The sequence below is a fragment of the Argopecten irradians genome, chromosome 7 (genome assembly GCF_041381155.1).
Source record: "Argopecten irradians isolate NY chromosome 7, Ai_NY, whole genome shotgun sequence".
In the NCBI taxonomy this organism is placed as follows: domain Eukaryota; kingdom Metazoa; phylum Mollusca; class Bivalvia; order Pectinida; family Pectinidae; genus Argopecten; species Argopecten irradians.
Genome location: NC_091140.1, coordinates 24,392,574 through 24,409,173, shown reverse-complemented (window position 1 = coordinate 24,409,173; position 16,600 = coordinate 24,392,574). Strand labels below are relative to the sequence as shown.

At 34.8% G+C, this 16,600-nt stretch overlaps 1 long non-coding RNA gene across 1 annotated transcript; it reads left to right on the top strand.

The window, feature by feature from the left end:
* Positions 1–10,163: 10,163 nt before the first annotated feature.
* Positions 10,164–13,114, top strand: LOC138327934 (uncharacterized). The gene is made up of 2 exons (XR_011209138.1): positions 10,164–10,256; positions 10,624–13,114. It is a non-coding gene; the product is annotated as an uncharacterized lncRNA (long non-coding RNA).
* The last annotated feature ends 3,486 nt before the right edge of the window (positions 13,115–16,600 follow it).

Sequence of the window (16,600 nt, the reverse complement as noted above, 5' to 3'; positions counted from 1 at the left end):
CTTTCAGTTACAAGGTAAAGCATTCTTAAAAAGTACAGGAAATATTATCCGGATAATAAATCGGATATTAGCATCTCCGTATTGCTAAAAATAGAACAGATCATGATCACGTGATAAATTCTAGTTGATAAAAATAGCGGGCGTTTGAGTGACAGTGATTTTACAGATGAAGAATTTCTAGAAGATGTAAGCAGTGACGAAGTTGAAGGATGAGATGGCTCAGATTTTGATCAGAATGACGACTGGAGTGATCATTCATTCAGTTCCGACACTGATATGGAGGAGAAAGAACGAAACACGGAGTCGACGCTGGGGAATCTGGACAGCCAGGCAAGTGAAATAGATGGGGGATTCTGGTCTGATACATTGTGTGATGTAAACATTGGATCGTTTGAAGAAGTTACGGGTCCAATCCACAACATCGAGCCTGGTTCCTCGATTCTTCATTATTTCTTCCTGATGCTATCGGAAGCATTTTTTCCAAATATTATCCGAGCAGACCAATCTGTACGCTCACCAGAAAGGACCAGACGAAGATGGTATGATGCCAAGCATTAGGATGTACTGGTCTGAGAACAAGTGTATATATTTAACACCCCTTCCAAAAAGAAAAAAAAATGATCAAAATAGAAATGTATAATGAAAATGACTAAAATAATTTCAGACATGTTTTAGATATTTTCAATGTTCCAATCAACAATGAAACATTTTATAATGACTTGTTTGTTTGTTGATAAAGTACTGTAGAATAACTCTAAAATTCTTGGTATTGATGTTGAGGTTCAAAATGAATACATTTGATGATATTCAAAGAATACTTGTATCTAAGTCTCAAAACATTTTCTTCAGTTTTTGATGTTCAATATGATTTTTTTTCTGCAGGTAACCAGGGTGTGAAGGATACTATGACATGCGGAAAGTACAGCAAGCAATCACAATATTTTCATGTCAATGGCAATACCACACAAAGGCAACCTGGAACACCACAATATGATAGGTGATTATAAAAGTACATGTGATACATCTGTAATTGATACAAATATTAAATTACTTTTTGGTGTTACTTGCACCACCCATCTCCCACCCTGTCCCTCGTTTTGAGAAAGGTTCATTTCCTTTGTAAATAATATAATCTATACAATCATCATAATCACATGAGCTAAGAATAAAGAAATATTCCCATATAACAGCAATATTCGGCATATATTAATTTACACTATTTTCAAGATTTGTTCTATAATGATTTTGATATGAATATATATTTTGGATTATAGCTCTCATAGGCTACACAAAGTTCGTCCCATGCTAGAGCATCTTTGGGGTAATTTTAGAAGTTGCATGAAACCACAAAAACACCTGTCAATAGACGAAGGCATGGTACATACAAGGGCGACATTATGCGAAACAGCATATGCCAGCAAAACCTGTCAAGGGGGTCTAAAGGTAAAACCATTATCATATCATTGTATTTAGAAATATTATTGTGTCAATTGTTATGATACTATGTGTTTGCCCATAAAGGTATGTTTTACACCCATACAACTATAACATTGTCATCATGGATCAAACTGATTTCTGGTCATGAGTTCAAGGTCATTATCTATATAATAGATAGTTTCTCATCAGTCCAACATCATTGGGAAACCACAAAAGGCTTGTAAAGATGTATAGTGATATTTACAATAATGGTAAAATATCTAAAGTGATTGCCTAAAATCCTTAATAGTATGTCCTAGGTTTATGTATAATATACTGTCTTTCCTAGGTTAGTGTTTCCCACAGCCCCGATTAGCATGGCGCCGCGCCGTGCCCTTTTTACCTGACGCCATGCCCCTATAACCTAACGCCCTGCCCCGTTTGTCCCCAGTACACTTTTACTAAACTACCAAAATACCAGGCAGTGGCTTGATAATTAAGTAAACAAAAGAGGTGTGACCACTCCCTGACCCCCTGACCAACACCCCAGTGGCCGTAATTAGCAGCCTTGGGCTATTTCCACCTTGGCTTGTGGTGTCACTTTCAGGTCTGTGTATTACGTAAGCTGAAGTCAAGCAGACGATCGGCAGCCTAGAAAACAATCAGCTGGCCTTTAAATAAGTTTTATGACTACAGCTAGTGAGCATTACTTCAAAAACAAATACTGCTTACAACTGAAAATGATTTACTCACGTTTTTAATGTTTAATAGGCCTATCTATATCTGATGGATGTCACAAGCTTTGAGGCAATCGCCGCCATTTTGGGTGTATTGTAATAGTAGATCCGGAGGTATTGAATTTCAGGATTTTTACTTATATTCACGTTTTAAAAAATGAAAACGGTATTATCTTTTTAGATTTCGATGTGAATTTATTTTTAGAAAAGATTTAGCAATAATAATAAAATTATTAATAGCAAAGTAATTAAAATAAATCATATTAAAAAGAAATACAAACTTTTTTTCTCACTCTGACTAAAATTATCTGTATTTTCTTAATTTAGTGCTTGTTTAAATTTAGACACATTATTTACAATTAATTATAATCGCCTTTAATATGAAACTTATTAACTTATTCAATTTAATACAGTCATATCTTATAATATTTCAATAAAGATCTATTTTATAAATAAAAGTAATTGGTTTGAAATTAAGGAAATACATTTAGCGAGTTTTTCCAAATTCTTTTAATTAACTTATAAATGGAAATCTATATTCTTTCATGTTGAACCAATTATATGTCATGGTCATAAAATCGGCCAGAGATTACAATTTCCAATATAAATTTTGTTCACGATTCAGAATAAATAATTAGATGTCCTTAGATTTATTAGCCACATCAGAGAGATTAAAGCATTTAAATGATATTAAGTTTGAACCAAGAATTAAATAAACAACATGACAGTTTTAAAGATTTTACCCTTGTTTTGGAAGTCAGTCAATATAACCTTTGTGCCCCTCTGATGGTTATTTATCGCGGTCAAAGTGCCCTTTTCAAAACCCAGCACCATGCCCTTTTTTTCCTGTGGGAAACACTATAGGTTGATGGTGAAAATTTCATGGCGTGGTTTTTCCAATGCTTGTTTAGTCTATTTTTGAAAATATTCAGGTTCTCAGCATTGACCACATCAACAGGGAGAGAATTCCAGGACTCCACTATCCTGTTACTGAAAATATTTCCTGCCGAGTTGAGACGAAAAGGTTTCTTGTAGAGTTTTTGATTATGACCTCTTGTACCTGTGTGTCTCATTGGAGTACACATGTTCTCACTGGTAACAATATCGATTTTGTTGATTATTTTGAAGGTATCCACCATATCGGCCCTCAGTCTTCTATATTCAAGTGTTGGGATACCCAAGGTCTTCAGTCGGTCTGGATAGGAATAGGAGAGATCTTTGAGGTTTACTAGTCTTTTTGTGCCTCTTCGTTGGACGTTTTCGATGGTTTTTATATCTTTTTTTTTATCCAAGGAGACCAAACGACAGAACAGTATTCCAAATGAGGTCTAACCAGAGTCTTATACAGTGTTTTAAAAGTTTGGTTGTCAAAATACGTGAATGTTCTAAAAATGATACCCATGATTTGGTTTCCCTTTGTTGAAGCTTTATTTACTTGATTTGTAAATTTCAGGGTATTATCTATTGTGACTCCCAAATCTTTTTCACTGTTGGTTTTCCCAAGTCGTATTCTGTTGTTGCTGTCCTTTATGGTGTTGTAACGTCGCTGTCTATTATTCAGTCGCTAACGTCTATTGAGTTCGTCTGGGTCTCGGCTTTTGGCACTTATTGGTTACTTTCTTTGGTAGACATTAATAACTCAAACTCATAAATAAATTACAATTTATGATATTTAATGGTACAACACATTCATAAACTTCAACATTCACATTAATATCTTACAACATTTTCGTATATAAATTCTCTCCAAAAATCAACTTCGCCACAACAACATATTCCAGCCGGAAGCTATTGGAGATATTGGCGAATGTTGGCGATTATCGGCGAGTATTGGCGATAATTGACAATTTAGCCTAATACTGATAATATCAAAGAAATTGTGTTAAAACTTATTAAACTACACGAGAGCACCAATAACTAGGTTTATCATTGATAAATGTTCATTATTACTCTATTATAAAAAATACTAAGTATGGCGGGATATTGGCTAATATTGGAGACGGGAGATATATATATATACTATATAATATAATATGAATTATGGGTGATGTTCTTTTACAAAAAACGCCCAATTATTTATATCATTAGTTCTTTACCTCTTCAGCTGAATTCATAATACTTGTGGAAAAGTATATCCGTAAGCTGGTATGAGGAGTGTGGAGATCAACCGTCTCGTGAGAGGATTAAAATCGCTCTCCTTGAATATTCGCGGGTGCCAACTATTCATACTATTGATCGACCAATCAAAAGGCGCGATACAAATAAAAGTACCCGAATATACAATTCTCTAGATTTTACATGCGATATGCTTACGCTTACTTCAGACAATAAAGTCAGAGAGTTCCGAAAGTTAAAACAAAGATGGCGACCTACAAACTAGCAGACGCTGACTAATAATGTACAACAATAAATTACTATTATATGGAAACTTCTATTTATAAAAGGTTTGTCATATTTACTTTAGACAACATTACTAATTCTGATGAATATAATATAAATGATCCTTATATCTTATCCTAGAAAAACGAAGTGAGGATGGACATCGTACGTACATGACTATACATTGAAAGCTACGGTAATGAACCTAAGTTTCTGAATAAACATCGCTAGGAATATCTACAACTAATCATATATTTACCTATTACATGTACACAATATTGAATGAACATTTAAGCTATATATTTTCCGAGTAGAGATACCGTAAGATGCATCTACTATAACAAAACCTTACAAGTTAAACAATTACACTAGATGATAATTCCAAAATGAACGGCATTACAGTGTACAGTATTGTCTGTTAATGGGGATATTGCCAATTTTCCATATGCTTGCATTTTTCTTTATTTAGCTTCATTAACCAGAGGTCAATCCAATCTGAGATTCTGTCAATATTTCTCTGTAGCTCTTCACAGTCCTGTTATGTGTTGATTTTTGAAAACAATTTGGTATCATCCGCAAATAGTTTGGTAACACAATTCACTACCTCTGGGATGTCATTGACATAAATTAGAAATAGTATGGGCCCGAGTACACTTCCTTGAGGTACACCGCTTTTTACTTTTTTGGTTTTGGAGCTTGTTCTATTTATAATAACCTTTTGTTGTAGTCCCGACAGAAATTGTTGTATCCATGACAGAATTTTTGCCTCCAATTCCATAGGATTTTAATTTGTATATGAGGAGTCAATGGGATACTTATGGGACAAATAACATCAATGTTGTTGTTGTTGTCAAGTGCCTGTGTCCAGTGTTCTAATACCTCCAGGGGAGCTGTGTCGTGCAAGACTTGCCTGGCGTAAATCCATGTTGTTCTGGTGACAGTAGATTGTTGATCTTTAGGTGTTCCATGATATTGTCACGTATTATCCTCTGCAAGATTTTACAGGGTACAGATGATAGACTAATAGGACGATAGTTATTTGGATCCTTTGTTGATCCTTTCTTGTGTATTGGGCAAACATTTGCTGTGGTCCATTGTTTTGGGACTACACTTTCCTCAATTGATTTTTTGAAGAGTGAGGTTAAAGGCTTTACTATGGTGTCCTTTGTTTCTAGTAGAATTTTCGGATGAATTCCGTCCGGACCAGGTGATTTATTTGGTTTTTGCTTAGATAGTGCCTTTAGTACTATTTCCTCCGTGATTTCAAAATCTATCAGTGGACTCGTTATATTCCTCCTGGGTAACGGGGGTAGATTTGTATTCCCGTCTTCCACAAATACACTGACAAAAAATCGTTCATAACTTCGGCTGTTTCTTTAACTGTTTCTGTTAGGGCTCCATTTGGATTATTGACTCTGGTGATGGTAGATTTTGTCTTTGTTTTCAATCTGACATAGTTCAAGAAGAGTTTTGGGCTATCCTTTATGTTTTCAGCTATGTATTTTTCGTAAGATCTTTGTGATAATCGCAACAGTCTTGTGGCTTTGTTCCTGGCAATTTTGTATGATTGATAGTTGTTGTCTGTTTTGCAGTGGAGATACTTTGTCCATTCTTGGTGTTTCTTTTTACAGCAGATATTGCATCTTTATTGATATATGGTTTGCGGATTTCATTGGATCGCCTCTTGTATAATGGTACATGTTTTTCAATACTGGTAGATAAAATATTCATAAGGTGTGACCAATGTTCATTCGCATCCATATTTGTAGTATCTTCTGATGCGTGTTCAGACAACTCTTTGTTAATAGATACGTAATTACCTTTAAGGAAGTTGCGTTTATCGATGTTTTGTTCCAGGATTTCAGCATAGCCTAAAATGTCAAATTCTAACATTAGGTGATCACTTTTGCCTAGACCTGGATTGAAACTGATGTTTGTAATCATTCCTTCTTCATTTGTTAGGATGAGGTCGAGTAAAGATGAAATTTGGTTCTCCCTAATTCTTGTCGGTCTTTTGACATGTAGGGTGTAAAAGTAGCCCCTTGTCACCTCCAACAACCTCGTGGCGATATGTGAATCACCTACAGAGGTTGTGTTGGTATTCCAGTCGATTTCTATACAGTTGAAATCACCCACCAGTAATATGTGAGAGAACCATTAGAGATTGTTTCCAGTAGATTTACTTGTTTATTGTTGTTATCTTCATTACTGCTAGGGCTTCTATAAATACAGCATATGGCTAAATTATCTCCTCTTCTTAGGTTTATTCTACAAATAACATATTCATCGAAGTTGGTATTAATGTCTACTGCGTCATGGGTAATAGATGATCTAATATAAATGGCCACACCTCTCTTGTTTGAAGATTTTCCAAAATGAACACTGTAGTTATCGATAGAATATGACTGGTTGTTGATGACATCAAGGGAATATTTTGGATATATTTCCGTTACACATATTATGTCCGTTTTTTTTTTCTTTAATTTCTACTTCCAGTTCAGTTTTCTTTGATAGTATTAACGTGTCCACATTACTGTATAAAACTTTAAGGTTTGCCAATCATCTGTATCCTATGCCCTCTACACCAATATACTTGCCAGTCTTATTTTCTACACATGTTACTAATGACTATCATGTGGATATATGTGGATGCATGAATTATAATTTTAACATAATTCATACAATTTATTTGATTGCACAACTGTAAGTATGGATGCGATGTGACCCAAACGGATATTGCCATGACCTCCGACCTTACATGGACAAGCATGATATTTTCAGAGGACGAGATCTTGGAGAGAGAGTAGTGATGCACTTGTGTCGGGCCTTGAGGTAGAAATCTCATCTTGTATTCTTTGATCAATAAGACATTCAACAAATTAAAAAAAAAAAAAAAAAAAAAAAAAACACTAACTTTTATTGCTCTAACGTGATCACGTGCTTCATAAGTTAAGTGTGTAAGTGACTTTGAATTGTCTGCTACTCAAGGATTTTTATTGCCAATATAAATATGGACCTTGCCATCAGTATGTTTACATTAAGGTGTTTTTACAATTTGAAATATAAGATTCGGATTTCGGTTTTGTGGGTTTTATTACTCTACTCATTTGTCCTACTTTGCAACAGGTTTGAATTATGTACATTAATTTTATTATTTAGGGGCAAGATATAAGTAAATATCAAACTGATATATGTTTAAATAGGACATACACATGTTTCTAGTGTATTATCTCGTTTTCCATGTCCCTTCTGTTTTTACCCCCTTTAAAATATCTGTACAAAAAAATGCAGTTTACACACCAAAAAACAATAACAATCATTCCTTATATGAAACCGGATTTTTAAGTAGTTTCATTGAGTCCAGCTTCAGTGAAAATTGAAATATATGAGTTATGAATCTTAAGAACTTGGCTTTGAATCTATTTGAAGGTGTATAAACTTAAAAAAAAACACGTGAATATGAAAGTGCAAAAAAGGATGGAAGCATTACCGGATAAAAAAATAATAAAAAAGTGAAAATAAATCTATTAGGACTCTTATTGTTTAGTTCGCAGATGTTTCTGCTGTTAATTGTGCTTCCAGATATCGCATTATCAATTAATTTTATACATGCTAATATGGTCCCAAAGTCTAATTTGTTGTGTTTTTAATTTTTTTAGATAATTAATAGCTATAAAAACATTTCGTTTACACCTAAAGTTTCTACATATATATTGAGTATTTATCACATAGACTGTTACAGTATAGTAAAATCGTCTGTCTTTGTTCGACCGTGGTCTCCCTTCAATTTGATAATTTAGTGGGACCTACTTCACATGTCACACCTATCTTTCATCCCAATCTAACCATCCGTGGATTAGGTTTAAATTTACTACATTAGTTTCATTCTATTCTTCTTTTCTAACTATTCCTATACGAACTCTTCTTGTGAACACATTACTATTCATTCATTCATTCATTCATTCATTCATTCATTCATTCATTCATTCATTCATTTTTCAGTATTTGATTAACGTGATATACATGTACAATCTAAGTCTTCCTATCGGTTAACTGAAATCAGTATCTCAACATGTGTACATGCGCAGTAATTGTTAGATCATTATCTGCGGACTTGAGTGGTCAGAGCCACGTTGTTTCATAACGCGCTTACGGCAAATGCAATTAATGACCTTAGCGTAACACTGAAAAAGACCTTATAGCAGTTCTGTTCATAGACACTTCATATCCCATTTGTCGCAGAGTACAGTCACTTAAGCAATTTTTCATAGTGAAAGATAGTATGTTAATTCCATAATTGTAATAAGAACGTATATATGTATATACTAACGTAAATTCATTACCTATAGCTTGCCTAAGGTAGAAACATGATAGAAAATTCCGGATTAATGTGTCAGAAAACTATGAACAAAGGGCAAGTTTCAGAGCTGTAACATGAATTATTTAAAATCCTAATTTAAGAGCTTAATGTTGACAGCGCCAGACATTGTTGCCTAACCAAATCTTTGTCGACTCTGGCCCATATGTAAAAAAGCGCGGGAGAAAAACAAGAAGGCCTATATTAAACGCGATAAACTCTATACTGATGGGGTGCTGCGTGGAGAGAAGATTTCGGATTCACGCGCTACAATGAAAAAATTCCATTCGGGACCCGCCCGTCAGCTGGGAGCGACCGGTAGAGGACGACGTTAGGACAGTCACACACATATAGAGAGTGAGACAATTTCTGTATTATCCTGGAACATTAATGGTGGTTTAGACACAAAATTGAAGATAAATGATATTAATTCTTATACAGAAAATTATGATCTTTCAGAATGTTGGATTCCAAATGATTACTCTGTAGAAATTGATGGTTTTAATTCATATTACATACCTAGAAAACGAACGGGTTACGTACAAGGAGGTGGTATATGTATTTTGATCAATTCAAAATTAATAGATTATGTTTCATTATGTGAGATTATTTTTGACTCTGTAGTATGGGTAAAGATATCCAAAACTCTGACAGGTAAAGATAAAGATATTTTTCTTGCGTGTGTTTATATGCCTTCTGTTGGCTTTCAATATTACAATCAATATAATTGCGATTTATTTTGTGAATTGGAAACAAGTATAAGTAAATATACCCAGGACGGTGAAATTATGTTATTAGGCGATTTTAACAGTCGCACTGGTAGTTTAAATGACTATATTCAAAATGATAGCTTGCATACTAGTATTACAAGACAACTTTCTAATTTAATTCCGTATATACCTGATTTTGACATTCAGAGGCGGGTCAATAGTGTAGTAAACCAGTTCGGTAATTGTTTAATTGAACTCTGTAAAACATGTGGTGTACGTATTTGTAATGGAAGAGAGGGTTTATGTTCTAAAAATGGCTACATAAATTTCCGTTTCGAGTAAATTCCCACGTTTAAAGTAATATCAAAAATTTGTATATACCGTACACTACCGTTATTGTTCTGCTGACTCGAATAAAAAGTTCTGTAACTATTAACTACGCCTACTTATATCGAATTACCAACTCCATTCTATCGAAAACTGGGTCACTATATAGTGTAAATAAAGTTGGTAGGATTATTATCCACAGTAATCAGGAAAATCTTCCATTTTGTTGCAGTGCTTTGAGAGAATTGCCGACAATCGCGGTTGAACTTAATGTGAGTGTAATAATTCTTTACTGGTACATTACACTGGTGAAGATTACGCAATCACTCCGTAAGTACGTATGTGTTCGTATATAATTTAGGGGCAAATCTCCCTGTTCATCGATGTTGTAACAAGTACATTCCATATATTGGACTTCATACCAGTTAGAAAATTCAATTTATTTATCACTGTAGAGAATTATCTTAATTTATCAGCATATCTGAAAGTTCCAATGGAGAAAGTAGTCAAGATAGTTCGACATTTTCTCGTTACGGTTAGGTTGGTTTGTATTTTGGGTTTCGATTGATTGATTTTGATTAGTTGTTATGATTTGTTTGAAGCTCTGGTAATGACATTTCAATTTAAACGCGTACTATTACTATTTCTTAAAAATTGAAATTGATATCCGGTTAAAATATGTATTTACTTTTTTCAGGTGATTGATTACCTGACAATATACAATGAAGTGCAACCGTGCCTTTTCTACTTTTGATAATACCACATTGAAACGTTTCATTTGGTGTATATCTACTTTATCAGTTTTCCTTGGTATATACTTGATAACTAGAGAACTTCAAAAGTCCAACCCTGGGCCAAGAGTCGACAATAGGCCACTATTAGTGTTGGGAATGCTTTCAACACCTAGTCACATCCAGCTCAGAGAGGGACAGAGACATACTTGGATATCTACTATGCAGCGTTTGAATTCTGAGCTTCCTTTCAGAATTATCTACAAGTTTCTTATCGATATCCCAACAAACGACACAATTAAAGAAAATAACAAATACAACGACATCGTGTTTCTTAACGCAACACATCAGGGCAGAGCCGTAAGATTCGGTGAAAAATTGTATTTATGGTTAAGATACGTTCACAAAACATACCCTGATGCTTTGCTAGCTGGTAAAGTTGATGATGACGCTTTCCTTTGTGTGCCGCAGATCTTTGTCAGACTCAGTCAGCTGAAGTCACAACGATTGTACTATGGATGGAAACATTCTAAATTTACGAATGACGTTAAAGTTGTAAACGTTAAGGAACGTATTGACGAGATGTTTGTAATCCTGGGCAAGGATCTGATAGAACGAATCGCTAAGCGGAGATATTGCACAGGAACGAAATGCAATGCAAATGTGGATTTAATTGATACCAATTTTGGCGGGACTTCTCTCGGTTCCTGGCTGTCGATATACGACGATATCGACATACACCCAGATAACAAGCGGATAATCCAATTGGTTCGTGGACAAGAGGGAAAAATCGAACGGAATATATTGCCCGACTTTTGTTTGAAATATTTAATCCAGCACAAAGCATCAGTGGATGTAATGAGCCGACTTCATGGTTACAATAACGTTATACCAGGCTAGTCTCCACTAGTAAATACAGTTGTGAGATCGCACAACGTTACACGATGTGCGGTGTGTGCACGATGTATGCACGATGTGCGATCTGTGCGATGTTTGCACGATGTGCGGTCTGGGCGGTAGGAACGGTGTCTGATCGATAGGTATCGTGGTTGATGTAAATTTAGGGATTCAATTTTATTCTGTAAACATGCGAAACGATGATGGGTTTTTATTGCTACTGTATTGAAAACATTTTAAATCTAAATGTGATGTTGTTATGTGGTTGTATAGTGTATTGTAGTTTTGTGTGATGTGTTGTGTGATGTTGTGTTGTTTGGTGGTGTCGTGGGTTGTGTTGTGTGTTGTTGTTTGGTGGTGTTGAATTGTTGCGTGATTGTGTATTGTGGTGTGGTTGTGTTGTGTGTTGTGTTGTTGTGGGATGTTTTGTTGTGATGTTGTGTTGAAATGTTGTGTGGTGTTGTCGTGTGTTGTGTGATTGTGTTTTGTTGTGTTGTTGTTAGGTGATGTTGTGTGTTGTTGTTGCGTGGTCGTGTGTTGTGGTGTGGTTGTGTTGTGTGTTGTGTGATATGTTGTGTATGATGTGTTGTGTGTTGTTTTGTAATGTTGTGTGGTGTTGTGTTGCTGTATGTTGTTGTGTTGTAGTATAGGAGTATAGAGTAAATATTTCTCTTTATGTATCATGCTAATGCATGGTTGTAAGGTAATGGTAACTACCTTTACTGATAGGAATTAATAGAGTTTTACTTATGTATTTGTATCTACATGTATATAACTGTGATATTTCGATAGGGATAATTTGTCTAGTGTACACGTTTAGTATTGAATGTTACTTAGGGTAGCGATCCTATATAATGTACTTTAATTTATATGTTTCAGGGTCCTATATCCTATATCTATATGTATATCAACTATATCAATAAGCAAATACGTACATTCATTGCTGTATATGGAACTAGGCCAACTGAACCAACATGCAGGCAGTTCTAGTTGTGAATAAATACCAGTGAACCCGACCCGGTTGTCTATGAATTCTGATTGATTAGATCCCAGTTCACAACCCGGTTATATTTATATCAATATGGAAACACTAGATAGCCTATTGACCATTACAAGACGAGTTAGGGGTCTAGATTAAAACAAATCGGTAAAATTCGTACGCAAATAGACCAAGCATTATGGTGTTTCATGGGTTCGAGGGAGACCCGCGGGGAAAATATTACAATTGAGAATGGCTGAAATGAGTTTTACGATGTATTTTGATGATTTTAAAGCGTTATGAACATGGTAATTTTTCTAGTTTAAGTTACCTGCATTTAAAAATGATAATTGTGAATGACGTCATATCAGTATGCAACCCTGTTCGATCTGAACATACCGGCTTCACACCATCGTCACATTGTTGTGTAATTCAAAATAATAATGAATTAATTGTCTTGCTAAGACATATACACAAATTAATCTTTTCAGACATTTTTTGAAATAGCAGAATTCCTTGATAGACATTTTTAGTCTAGTTCATGTGTTATTAATTTTTTATTATTAAAGGTTTGAACATTACGTGCTTGAACGTTTTCTTAAATGAAGAATGAAAAATGTACACGAGCGCCTTTTTTTTCTTTTAAATATGCGCTCATTTTTAGAACATTTAAGTCGACAAAAATGGGAGGGGGGGGGGGCAAACCAAAGAGACATGTTTGTCACCCTCTATCCCCAATTCCTGGGGAACGGGGGTCAATTATTAGAAACGTTTTTTATCATAAGTTGGTTTGAAGCCGTACATCATGTTTGGAAAACAACGCTACATTGTTTCAGCTAAATCTTTATTTGAAAAGACAAAGACACATACATGTACATGGTAGGCCAAGTTATCTCAATACTAAAGACACAACAGATATTGATGCAAAAAATATTTGGTGTCTTGTTTTGTCTGCCGTAAAACAATGCACTTCAATCATTATCGTCGAACCGGAACTTTTAATACTTACATTTACATTTGTATTCTATCTATATTTCAGGCTCTTGTAAAAAAGCTCATAATCAAAAATGCACCAGTAAAACACACAGTGTTTCCATGTACACGCACAGTGTACGTATATTTTGTACACGTGTTCCACACATACTATGCGTGAAAATAGAATATGTATTGCAGGTGTGCGATCAATTATCAAGTTTCAAATATACGCGATTTACAAAATATTATAGGGATTTAGTCTTTCAGTTACAAGGTAAAGCATTCTTAAAAAGTACAGGAAATATTATCCGGATAATAAATCGGATATTAGCATCTCCGTATTGCTAAAATAGAACAGATCATGATCACGTGATGAATTCTAGTTGATAAAAATAGCGGGCGTTTGAGTGACAGTGATTTTACAGATGAAGAATTTCTAGAAGATGTAAGCAGTGACGAAGTTGAAGGATGAGATGGCTCAGATTTTGATCAGAATGACGACTGGAGTGATCATTCAATTAGTTCCGACACTGATATGGAGGAGAAAGAACGAAACACGGAGTCGACGCTGGGGAATCTGGACAGCCAGGCAAGTGAAATAGATGGGGGATTCTGGTCTGATACATTGTGTGATGTAAACATCGGACCGTTTGAAGAAGTTACGGGTCCAATCCACAACATCGAGCCTGGTTCCTCGATTCTTCATTATTTCTTCCTGATGCTATCGGAAGCATTTTTTCCAAATATTATCCGAGCAGACTTATCTGTACGCTCACCAGAAAGGACCAGACGAAGATGGTATGATGCCAAGCATTAGGATGTACTGGTCTGAGAACAAGTGTATATATTTAACACCCCTTCCAAAAAGAAAAAAAAATGATCAAAATAGAAATGTATAATGAAAATGACTAAAATAATTTCAGACATGTTTTAGATATTTTCAATGTTCCAATCAACAATGAAACATTTTATAATGACTTGTTTGTTTGTTGATAAAGTACTGTAGAATAACTCTAAAATTCTTGGTATTGATGTTGAGGTTCAAAATGAATACATTTGATGATATTCAAAGAATACTTGTATCTAAGTCTCAAAACATTTTCTTCAGTTTTTGATGTTCAATATGATTTTTTTTCTGCAGGTAACCAGGGTGTGAAGGATACTATGACATGCGGAAGGTACAGCAAGCTATCACAATATTTTCATGTCAATGGCAATACCACACAAAGGCAACCTGGAACACCACAATATGATAGGTGATTATAAAAGTACATGTGATACATCTGTAATTGATACAAATATTAAATTACTTTTTGGTGTTACTTGCACCACCCATCTCCCACCCTGTCCCTCGTTTTGAGAAAGGTTCATTTCCTTTGTAAATAATATAATCTATACAATCATCATAATCACATGAGCTAAGAATAAAGAAATATTCCCATATAACAGCAATATTCGGCATATATTAATTTACACTATTTTCAAGATTTGTTCTATAATGATTTTGATATGAATATATATTTTGGATTATAGCTCTCATAGGCTACACAAAGTTCGTCCCATGCTAGAGCATCTTTGGGGTAATTTTAGAAGTTGCATGAAACCACAAAAACACCTGTCAATAGACGAAGGCATGGTACATACAAGGGCGACATTATGCGAAACAGCATATGCCAGCAAAACCTGTCAAGGGGGTCTAAAGGTAAAACCATTATCATATCATTGTATTTAGAAATATTATTGTGTCAATTGTTATGATACTATGTGTTTGCCCATAAAGGTATGTTTTACACCCATACAACTATAACATTGTCATCAAGGATCAAACTGATTTCTGGTCATGAGTTCAAGGTCATTATCTATATAATAGATAGTTTCTCATCAGTCCAACATCATTGGGAAGCCACAAAAGGCTTGTAAAGATGTATAGTGATATTTACAATAATGGTAAAATATCTAAAGTGATTGCCTAAAATCCTTAATAGTATGTCCTAGGTTTATGTATAATATACTGTCTTTCCTAGGTTGATGGTGAGAATTTCATGGCGTGGTTTTTCCAATGCTTGTTTAGTCTATTTTTGAAAATATTCAGGTTCTCAGCATTGACCACATCAACAGGGAGAGAATTCCAGGACTCCACTATCCTGTTACTGAAAATATTTCCTGCCGAGTTGAGACGAAAAGGTTTCTTGTAGAGTTTTTGATTATGACCTCTTGTACCTGTGTGTCTCATTGGAGTACACATGTTCTCACTGGTAACAATATCGATTTTGTTGATTATTTTGAAGGTATCCACCATAACGGCCCTCAGTCTTCTATATTCAAGTGTTGGGATACCCAAGGTCTTCAGTCGGTCTGGATAGGAATAGGAGAGATCTTTGAGGTTTACTAGTCTTTTTGTGCCTCTTCGTTGGACGTTTTCGATGGTTTTTATATCTTTTTTTATCCAAGGAGACCAAACGACAGAACAGTATTCCAAATGAGGTCTAACCAGAGTCTTATACAGTGTTTTAAAAGTTTGGTTGTCAAGATACGTGAATGTTCTAAAAATGATACCCATGATTTGGTTTCCCTTTGTTGAAGCTTTATTTACTTGATTTGTAAATTTCAGGGTATTATCTATTGTGACTCCCAAATCTTTTTCACTGTTGGTTTTCCCAAGTCGTATTCTGTTGTTGCCGTCCTTTATGGTGTTGTAACGTCGCTGTCTATTATTCAGTCGCTAACGTCTATTGAGTTCGTCTGGTCTCGGCTTTTGGCACTTATTGGTTACTTTCTTTGGTAGACATTAATAACTCAAACTCATAAATAAATTACAATTTATGATATTTAATGGTACAACACATTCATAAACTTCAACATTCACATTAATATCTTACAACATTTTCGTATATAAATTCTCTCCAAAAATCACCTTCGCCACAACAACATATTCCAGCCGGAAGCTATTGGAGATATTGGCGAATGTTGGCGATTATCGGCGAGTATTGGCGATAATTGACAATTTAGCCTAATACTGATAATATCAAAGAAATTGTGTTAAAACTTATTAAACTACACGAGAGCACCAATAACTAGGTTTATCATTGATA